This window comes from Nicotiana attenuata, unplaced genomic scaffold, assembly GCF_001879085.1.
Source record: "Nicotiana attenuata strain UT unplaced genomic scaffold, NIATTr2, whole genome shotgun sequence".
NCBI lineage: Eukaryota > Viridiplantae > Streptophyta > Magnoliopsida > Solanales > Solanaceae > Nicotiana > Nicotiana attenuata.
In genome coordinates this window covers 1-10,084 of record NW_017670781.1, presented here as the reverse complement: position 1 = coordinate 10,084, position 10,084 = coordinate 1, and positions in this window count along the sequence as shown.

The following is a 10,084-nucleotide window of genomic DNA, read 5'->3' as shown; positions in this document are numbered from 1 at the left end:
GGGGGGGGGGGGGGGGGGGGGGAGACAAAGTCATAATGACATTATTGTTATTACTACGGCAAAGGGTTGACTTCCAATATGTAAGTTCATTTCTTCTGCATTTTTTAATACTATGATTACCTATGAGAATGAGAAAGGGAAGTTCATCAATCTTATTAAAAACAATGATACTACAACAATTGAAAGAATCTGCTTTATAAAAATTCATTCGAGTCTTCTTTTGTTAGTTTATTTAATTTATTCAGAATGAGTAACCTATTCAAATAGGAGAAATAAGACTGGCAACCTCTTAGGACCAAATGCAATAACCTTATCTTTACGTTGTGTTATTAAGTCTGAGCTGGAAATATGGATTTAAATAGCTGCTATTAAAGTGCCTTTGATAGCTGAACTGTGTTTGACCAAGTGAGAGATGAGAAAAGATTGCTCCAAATTTTAACGGATGAGTTTTAACATCTATAAAATGTCATGATTAATAAAGAGAATTTTAACCTTTTATTTTGAAGGAATCTATTTGCTTAAACCCCACCTCGGAGATGAATGAGTTTCTTGGACTCTTTCTATGCCTTCCTTGCCCTTTGAGCTAGCTTTTGGAGTTGAGTTAGACCCAAAGTCTATATGGTATTGGAATCGGGCCCCGATGTTGGGCTCCCGGGATAAATTGTTCACGTTCTAGTTGGCAGGTGTCATGCAATGGTACAACAATATTATACATTATTATTTGTGGATCGAGTTGCATGCCGCCACGATGCTGGGATATAGTTGGAGATGGTCCGTCACTCCGGAGTCAGATGATAAGAATCCATGTTACTTTGGGACCCGTGAGCGCAGGTACTCAGATTGATACTAGTTTGGACACTTGGCCAGTATCAGATATATGAGATTGTGTTGTGAGATTTGTATTTAAATGTCAGCATGCATTAGTTGTCACGACCTGGATTTTCCACCCTCGGGGGTCGTGATGGCGCCTACTAATGGAAGCTAGGCAAGCCAATTGTTCCAATTACATAACCTTTTTCTCATGTTTTAATCCTTCGACAATGGTGAACAACATCATACGGAATTAAATAAGCGGAAGAAAAGAAATGTAACGATTTAAATATTTCCAACATAATTTCATAACTAANAGATTTCATTTTATTTTCGCTGATTTTACTGCTTTACGTGAGTTACTGCCTGATATAGAACTGCCTTGTGCTGTTATGTGTTTTCTTATCTTCGGTTATTATTTATTATTATTACTCACTGGGTCGGAGTACTCACATTACTCCCTGCACCATGTGTGCAGATTCAAGCATAGCAGAGTCCGTTCCTGAGCACTGATATCCTTTTCCAGATCAGGCAGCGAGATCGGAGCATCGAGGTAGATGTTGGCGTCCGCAGCCCCCTTGACTCCCCTATTTTATGCTATTTCTGTTATTCCAGACTTTTGTATTAGATATTCTTTTTAGTAGACTTATAGCAACTCTGTAGTAGCTCATGACTTGTGACACCCCGGTTTGGGCTGTGTCGGGTTGGTTTCCTTCTGATTATCGCTGTTTTTCGCATTGTGATTGTTTAAATACGGGTTTTGGATTTTATAAATGTTAAGTAACGCTTAAATAAGAGGTGTTAGAGTGTTCTGGCTAGCCTTGTCTTCACGAGAGGCGCCATCATGGCCGAGTTTGGGATTTGGGCCGTGACAGTAAGCTTAGTCAATACACAAGTAATCCCAACCAAGCTCATTGAATAGCAATGAAATGAGTTTTGGGATATTTGAAATATACCCAAGACTATGCATATCATTACAATAATTATCCTGCAATTGTTGAGGGATATAGTGATGCAAATTGGATCACTGGATCAACGGAATCAAAATTCACAAGTGGATACGTTTTTACCATTGGTGGAGGAGCAATGTCTTGGAACTCGTCCAAACGACATGCATCACCCGCTCTACAATGGAGTCTAAATTTATAGCTTTAGACAAGGCCGATGAAGAAGCTAAATGGCTCCGGAATTTCTTAGAAGACATTCCATTTTGGCCCAAACCTATGACATCTGTATGCATACATTGCGACAGTCAAGCAGCAATAGGAAGGGCTGGGAGCGTTATGTATAACGGGAAATCTCGTCACATTCGACGAAGGCATAATATCGTTAGACAACTAGTCTCTAGTGGAATTATCACAATTGACTATGTAAAGTCAAAAGATAATGTATCGGATCCGCTTGCAAAAGGCCTACCTAGAGAGGCGGTTGAGAAGTCATCAAAGGGAATGGGACTATGGCCGAGGACATGTTGCTATGGTGGTAACTCTACCTAGAAGACCGGAGATCCCAAGATCTTGAATCAAGGAGATCAAACAAAGTCATTAGTGACAGTTCAACATTGTCAAAGAAAACTTTGGTCCACTCTTATGATGAAGACGATGTTTAGTACCAAGGATAAAGCGTTAGGACTTTTTAATGGTTTCAATGTATATCAAATAGTGTATCTACGGGATAACACGTTTAGGAATCACCTATATAAGTGTGAAGTGTAAGTCGCTTCAAGGAGAATGTAGCAAGGCCAGTTCTCTACGTACTTATGAAACCAGGTGGTGTTCATGGCTCAAACGAACACAACAATGAGAACCAAAGACGGTTAAGGGTTGATTGTGTGACATATGGCTGTCTAGGTATACACCAAAGTTCGACGGTTCAAAGATATCAAATCTACCGATTGATCGAGTATATCCAACATATGTTCACTACGGAAAGGTCAAAGGGAAACCTACTTATCCAGATGCAATTAATCCTTACTTACGAATCACACACAGTTTTTCATGCATATTTGTTTCGGATAGCCATTCCCCATTCATGTGGGGGGTTGTTGGGTTTTGTCATTAATAACAAAAGAGGTGTGAATGGAAAATGGTGGGAAAGGAAATTGAGGGAACTAAAATTTTGAATTAGTTCACTTTACTAATGCACTTTGTCCCTCATTAGAAGAAGGAAAGAAAATCTTTGTGCATATATAGAGAAGCTCATCTTCGAGCTCTTAAAGAGGTTAGAAGAAGTGGTGCCTCGCGCCATCGTCGTCGTCGCTCGCTCGGCTTCGGCTTCGGATTTGGATTTGGATTTGGATTTGGTCAATTGATATGATTGATTGATACTTTTTTGGACCAAATTTCTTTTCCTTTTCCATCATTTAACATTTTTTTCTAAATATTTTTCGCATTGAAAGATCGCGAAATCATTTTCGCGCGGTGGAACATCGCGTAATTGTTTTCGTGACCAACAACTGAATAAACACCAAAACGTTCCATTCAATAGCTGAATAGACACCTTATCAACGAACAAGCACCTTTGCACCTGTTGGGACTCAACATTGTTGGCTATAAATAGAGAGGCTTAGCCTCATTTTCCACCACCGAAAATCTGAAATCTCTCCCCTCAATCTACTGCATTCTGCATTCAGTTTTAATAAAAAACAAAAAGTAAGCATATTTGTGATTTGCTCCGCCATTTAAGTTCGCTGAAATTCTGTGATTTGAAGTGTCTCTATCACAGAATAGTTATTCCTTTATATCCTGGGAGGAATTAATCCGCAACCTTGGGCATTGTGAGGGGATTAAATTCCTTAAGGAAACACATGAAACTTGTGGGCTCGAAATTTCTTTCTGCTTTGTTTTTCCTTTAACTAGCGTTTGTTGATTTACTGGTTTTGAATACAGAGTGATAGTAAGCTTAAGGGATTTAGTATTTATTTCTGTATTCATCTTGCTTTCAGCTTTGGGAGATTAAAATCTTATTGATTTTCTACTCCCGTTTTGGAGATTAAAATCTTTGGATTTTCTACTCTAGTTTGAGTTTAAAGTCTTTGTGGCTTTCTACTCAATCCGAGATATAAAAACTCGGTTGTTTGCATTCGGTTTGAAGATATAATAACTTTACCGAGATACTAATTTTGTTTGTCAAATTCTTTTACAGAAAAATAATAACGAGTGCGGAACAACAGAATGGTTCTGTTGGGACTACTGCTGCAATGGCAACTGCATCGTCAAATCGCACAACTCCTGCACCGGCGACGGCACCGGCAGAAAAACCCGGAAAGTTTTCCGGTGTGGACTTTAAGTGTTGGCAGCAGAAAGTGTTTTTGTACCTGACCACACTTAGTTTACAGCGCTTTATCAGCGCCAGTTCTGGGAGAAGAAACTCCTGAAAATGAGCGATTTGTGGTCATTGAGGCATGGAAGCATTCTGACTTCTTATGCAAAAATTATATTTTAAGTTGCTTGGAAGAAGTCTTGTACAATGTTTATAGAGTCATAAAAACATCAAGAGAATTGTGTAATACTCTTGAAAAGAAGTACAAGACTGAAGATGCTCGACTAAAGAAGTTTGTGGCCGCCAAATTTCTGGATTTCAAAATGGTTGACGGTAAATCTGTAATAACGCAAGTCCAAGAATTGCAAGTTATTGTTCATGACCTCCTTGCTGAAGGTATAAACCGAGTCAATATTTTTATTCAAAATATTGATTATTTTACTAATTATAAATTTATGATTGAAGGTATGGTCATAAATAAAGCGTTTCAAGTTGCGGTATTTATTGAAAAGTGTGACGACCCAAAGGGGGTCATCACCTGTATTCCTACTCCCTCTGTACTTCTGAGGCCCTGGAAACCTCACTTGGGGGTTGCCTCGACTTGTGTGCGCAATCCGGGCGCGTAACCGGAAAGTTTACATGTGAATTTGTGAGAAAAATAATAAAATTTGATGTTTTAAATTGATCGAGTTTGACTTTGGTCAACGTTTTGGACAAACGGACCCGGACTCGTGGTTCGACAGTCCCGGAGGGTCCGTAGGAAACTTTGGGACTTGGGTGTGTGCCCGGAATCAAATTCCGAGGTTCCCAGTCCGAGAAATGAATTATTGTGTGAAATTATTTTCTGAAAATAATTAAAGAATTTGAAAGTGTTATTTGTTTAGAAGACTGTGCTGTTGGGCTCATATTTTGGTTCCGACGCCCGGCACAAGCCTTAAATATGAGTTAAGCAAGTGTTGTGAAGTTTGGTTAGATTTGGACGTCATTTGACGTGTTTTGAGCTAGCAACAGTAAAATTTGATGTTTCATGGAAATTGGAAGGGAATCATGGGTCTTGAGGCCTAATTCGATGTTGTTTTTGTGATTTGATCGCATGGATGAGTCCGTAGGATGTTTTTGGAGTTGCGTGTATGTTGGGTTTGGAGCCCCGAGGGCTCGGGTGAGTTTTGAGTGGGTCCCGGGAGGGTTTTAGACTTAAAAACATCAGAAATTGCAGGTCCAGGTGTTGCAGGCCCCCAGCGCGGCCGCGGTGCATTTCTGCGCGGTCCGCGTGGCTAGGTTCAGAGGGCCAGTGAACTCTAGGTCAACCAGCGCGGCCGCGCACCAAATCAGTGCGGTCCGCGCTGGATAGGTTCAGAGAGTCGTTTTCCCTCCCTTCCTCGGCGCGGTCGCGGGGCATTTTTGCGCGGTCCGCGCCAGTCCTTCAGCAAAGTATATAAATCTGAGATTTTCAGTCATTTTGCACTTTTTCAAAACCCAAAACATAAGAGGCGATTTTCCAAACGGTTCTTCTCCTTCAAAACAATTGGTAAGTGATTTCTAACTTATTTCCTTGCTTCTTAACATCTTTAAACATAATTTCAACTTCAAAACAAAGATTTTAATGGGGGAATTTGGGAATTTAGGGTAGAACTAGGGTTTCAAAATTTGGGGGTTTTGGACCTCAATTTGAGGTCCGATTCCAAAATAACTTATATGTCTGAGTTCATGGGGGGATGGGTAGTCGGGTTTTGGTTCGAACCTCGGGTTTTGACCACGTGGGCCCGGGGGCATTTTGGGGATTTTTGAACAAGCTTTGGGAAATTCACTTTTCATGCATTCAAATTTATTAGATTAGCCTTTGTAGATACACTCAAGTATTTGTGACTAGATTCGAGCGGTTTGGTGGTGAATTCGAAGGGTAAAGCGATACTAGAGGCTTGAGTTGAGTTGGAGCATCCGAGGTAAGTGTTTGATCTAACTTTGGTTTGAGGGAATAGGTTTAGAGTATTATTTGCTAATTGCTAAATGTTGAGTACGGTGTATAGGCATGGTGACGAGTATCTATACACCGGTGTCTAGCATGACCGTGAGTCCTTGCTTGTGCTTATTCGGGATTCTGTAGTTGTCACACCTCCTTTTTTACACACATACCCCGAAGGATAAATGTATAAGGGAATTTTTCCATTTAAAGTGACATTATTCGAAATGGGATTATTTATTTATTTTTAGAGTCGCCACTTGGGATAGGATTGGCTTTTGGTGTCCCAAGTCACCGGTTTAATTTGAATCCCAAATCGAGGAAAATTTCGACTTCCCAGTTGGAGTCTGCGAACCAGAAATTCTGAATAAGGAATTCTGTTGACCCGAGGGAAGGTGTTAGGCATCCCCGGATCCCGTGGTTCTAGCACGGTCGCTTAAATTATTATAATCGGCTATAATTCTGATTTTAATGCATGTTTTAACTTATGTGCTTTTTAACTTTAAACCGCTTTTATTATTGTTTTTTAAGAGAATTGCAACGTCGTGAAAAACGCGTCTCGAACCACGTCACATAAATGCACCCGCGATTTTTGACACATTTCGACTTCGTTGGGATTTGGAGTTGGGTCACATAATGTGCACCCGTATTTAGGAAGGTAGAATTATTAAAAGCGCGCCTAAAGCGACTAACATCTTTTCAACTTTGTGGGAGGCCGTGGAATTCTCTAAACGGCACGCCCCAGGTTCTAAGTATTTTTAATATAGACAATTACTGAGGGCCCCGCAATTTATGGGTTTTGTTTGGCGAGGCTCGTCTCATTTTTAATTAAAGGCCAACCTAAAGCAACTACGATTTTCTATTTATTATTTGTCTCTAAAAGGGTTAATTAATTTACATTTATAAATTCAAGCCTCGAATTCAAGTCTGAATTCAAACAAAAGGAAGGACCCTTTTAATTTGAACCCGCCACCTAATTTGAAACCCAAATTTATATTTGCAAATTAATCCCCATTCCTAATACAATTTTAATAAAAGAGTTTTTGACTTTTAGCAATTTTTTTTAGGCTTACANTCTTCTCCTTCAAAACGATTGGTAAGTGATTTCTAACTTATTTCCTTGCTTCTTAACATCTTTAAACATAATTTCAACTTCAAAACAAAGATTTTAACGGGGGAATTTGGAAATTTAGGGTAGAACTAGGGTTTCAAAATTTGGGGGTTTTGGACCTCAAATTGAGGTCCGATTCCAAAATAACTTATATATCTGAGTTCATGGGGGAATGGGTAGTCGGGTTTTGGTTCGAACCTCGGGTTTTGACCACGTGGGCCCGGGGGCATTTTGGGGATTTTTGAACAAGCTTTGGGAAATTCACTTTTCATGCATTCAAATTTATTAGATTAGCCTTTGTTGATACACTCAAGTATTTGTGACTAGATTCGAGCGGTTTGGTGGTGAATTCGAAGGGTAAAGCGATACTAGAGGCTTGAGTTGAGTTGGAGCATCCGAGGTAAATAGTTTGATCTAACCTTGGTTTGAGGGAATATGATTAGAGTATTATTTGCTAATTGCTAAATGTTGAGTACGGTGTATAGGCATGGTGATGAGTATCTATACACCGGTGTCTAGCATGACCGTGAGTCCTTGTCTGTGCTTATTCGGGATTCTGTAGTGACTCCTTCTTGTTTAATTGATGGACTCGATAGTGTGAACAATATGAGGAGGAAAAATATGAATTGTAAACTCCTTGGAGTGTTGGCTCGAAATACGACACGATTAGGACGTAAGAAATGAACGAAAGAAGAAGAGTTGTAATTACTCCCTTGCCGGGACGTGTAAGTTAATGTTGTTGCTCCCTTGTCGGGAGTTAATGGTTTATTTGTATTCTCCCTTGCCGGGATGGTTGAATTGATGCTTGTTCCCTTGCCGGGAAATCCTTATATATTATGAAATGGGATCGTGTGCCACGCCGACCACTTATATATTATGAAATGGGATCGTGTGGCATGCCGACCACTTATTTATTATGAAATGGGATCGTGTGGCACGCCGACCACTTATATATTATGAAATATATATATATATATATATATATATATATATATATATTATGAAATGGGATCGTGTGGCACGCTGACCACTTATATAGATTATGAGATCGGATGTGGTTTCGTGTTTACTTCTGATAAATTGTGTTCATCTGTACTTCCCCTAAGCATGTCCCCTCCCTGCCTTAGCTGGTATTTTCTGTTGTTATTTCATTGTACTTGTTTATACATGTATACCTGCACAGGTTGTTTTTGGTAGGTCCTGTCTAGCCTCGTCACTACTTCGCCGGGGTTAGGCCAGGCACTTACCAGCACATGGGGTCGGTTGTGCTGATGCTACACTCTGTGCATTTTTGCACAGGTCCAGGTATTGAGCAGCAGCAGCAGCATTAGCACGGGGGCGAACCTTCAGTCCAGAGAGACCCGAGGTAGCTTGCAGGCGTCCGCAGGCCCGACGTCTCCCGTCTATCTTTACATTTGGCTGTCGTCTCATTGTACCCGAGATAAACAGATTATGTTTCTTTCATACTTTGTATGTAGTACTCCTTAGATGTTCGTGAGTATGTGACTCCAGTCCCGGGGTAGAGATATATGTGTTGGAACTTCTGTATTATTGATCATCTATCTACATTTAAGTCTTCCGCTTATGATTTTAATTCTGTCGTCTTTATTTAATGCGGTTAATTGTTGAAAAGGAATAGGTGTTTAATGAAAATGCTAATTAAGTTGGCTTGCCTAGCTCTCATTAGTAGGCGCCATCATGACTCCCGAGGGTGGGAAATCCGGGTCGTGACAAGTTGGTATCAGAGCACTAGGTTACATAGGTCTCACAACTCACGGACAAACTCGGTAGAGTCATAGGGATCGGTACGGAGACGTCTGTAATTATCCTCCAGAGGCTACAGAGTCAGGAAAACTTCACTTCTGTTCTTTCTTGTCGTGCGAATCTGTTTCCCCAAATACTGATTGTCTTTCAACTGTATTCTTTCGCAGATGGCAAGAACACGTGCTTCCTCTTCTACCACGCAGCAGCCCGAGCCCACAGCAGTAGTTCCTACAAGGGGCAGAGGGCGAGGGCGAGGCCGTGCCAGAGGCCGAGGCCGGGGCAGAGCTCAGCCCCGAGCAGCAGTCCCAGAGGTGGAGCCTCATGTTGATTATGATGAGGAGGCTCCAGCCCCAGCAGCTCCGGTGGGCCCAGCTCAGGTCCCAGAGGGGTTCATAGCCACCCCAGTTTTTCAAGACGCTCTGGTCAGATTGGTAGGCTTTGTGGAGAGCGTCACTAGAGCGGGTTTGCTTCCAGTAGCACCAGCCACTTCTCAGGCTGGAGGAGGGGTTCAGACTCCTGCTACACGCACTCCGGAGCAGGTAGCTCCCAAGGCTCAGGTTCCAGTGGTTCAGCCAGCTGTGGCGGTTCAGCCAGGTATTATGACTCAGGCCGGCGATGGAGCGGCTATGTCCTCAGATGCTTTATGGAGGCTTGATAGGTTCTCCATGCTCTTCACCACCACCTTCAGCGGTGCTCCTACAGAGGACCCCCAGGACTTCTTATTCAGCTGCCATGAGATTCTCCGGACTATGGGTATTGTGGAGACCAATGGGGTCGACTTCGCCACTTTTCGTCTAGCAGGATCCGCCAAGACTTGGTGGAGAGACTATTGTTTATCCAGACCAGCAGGGTCGCCATCACTGACTTGGGACCAGTTTGCAGAGTTGTTTTTGGAGAAGTTTCTCCCAGTCACTCAGCGAGATGCTCTTCGCAGGTAGTTCGAGCGCCTCCAACAGGGCACTATGACAGTCACCCAGTATGAGACTCGGTTCATTGATTTGGCACGCCATGCTATTGTTATGCTCCCCACAGAGTGAGAGAGGGTACGAAGGTTTATTGATGGATTGATTCAGCCGATCCGTCTCCAGATGGCTACGGGAGCTGGTAGCGAGATTTCTTTCCAGGAGGCGGCCAATGCGGCCTGCAGAGTTGAGATGGCACTTGCACGGGGAGGTGGT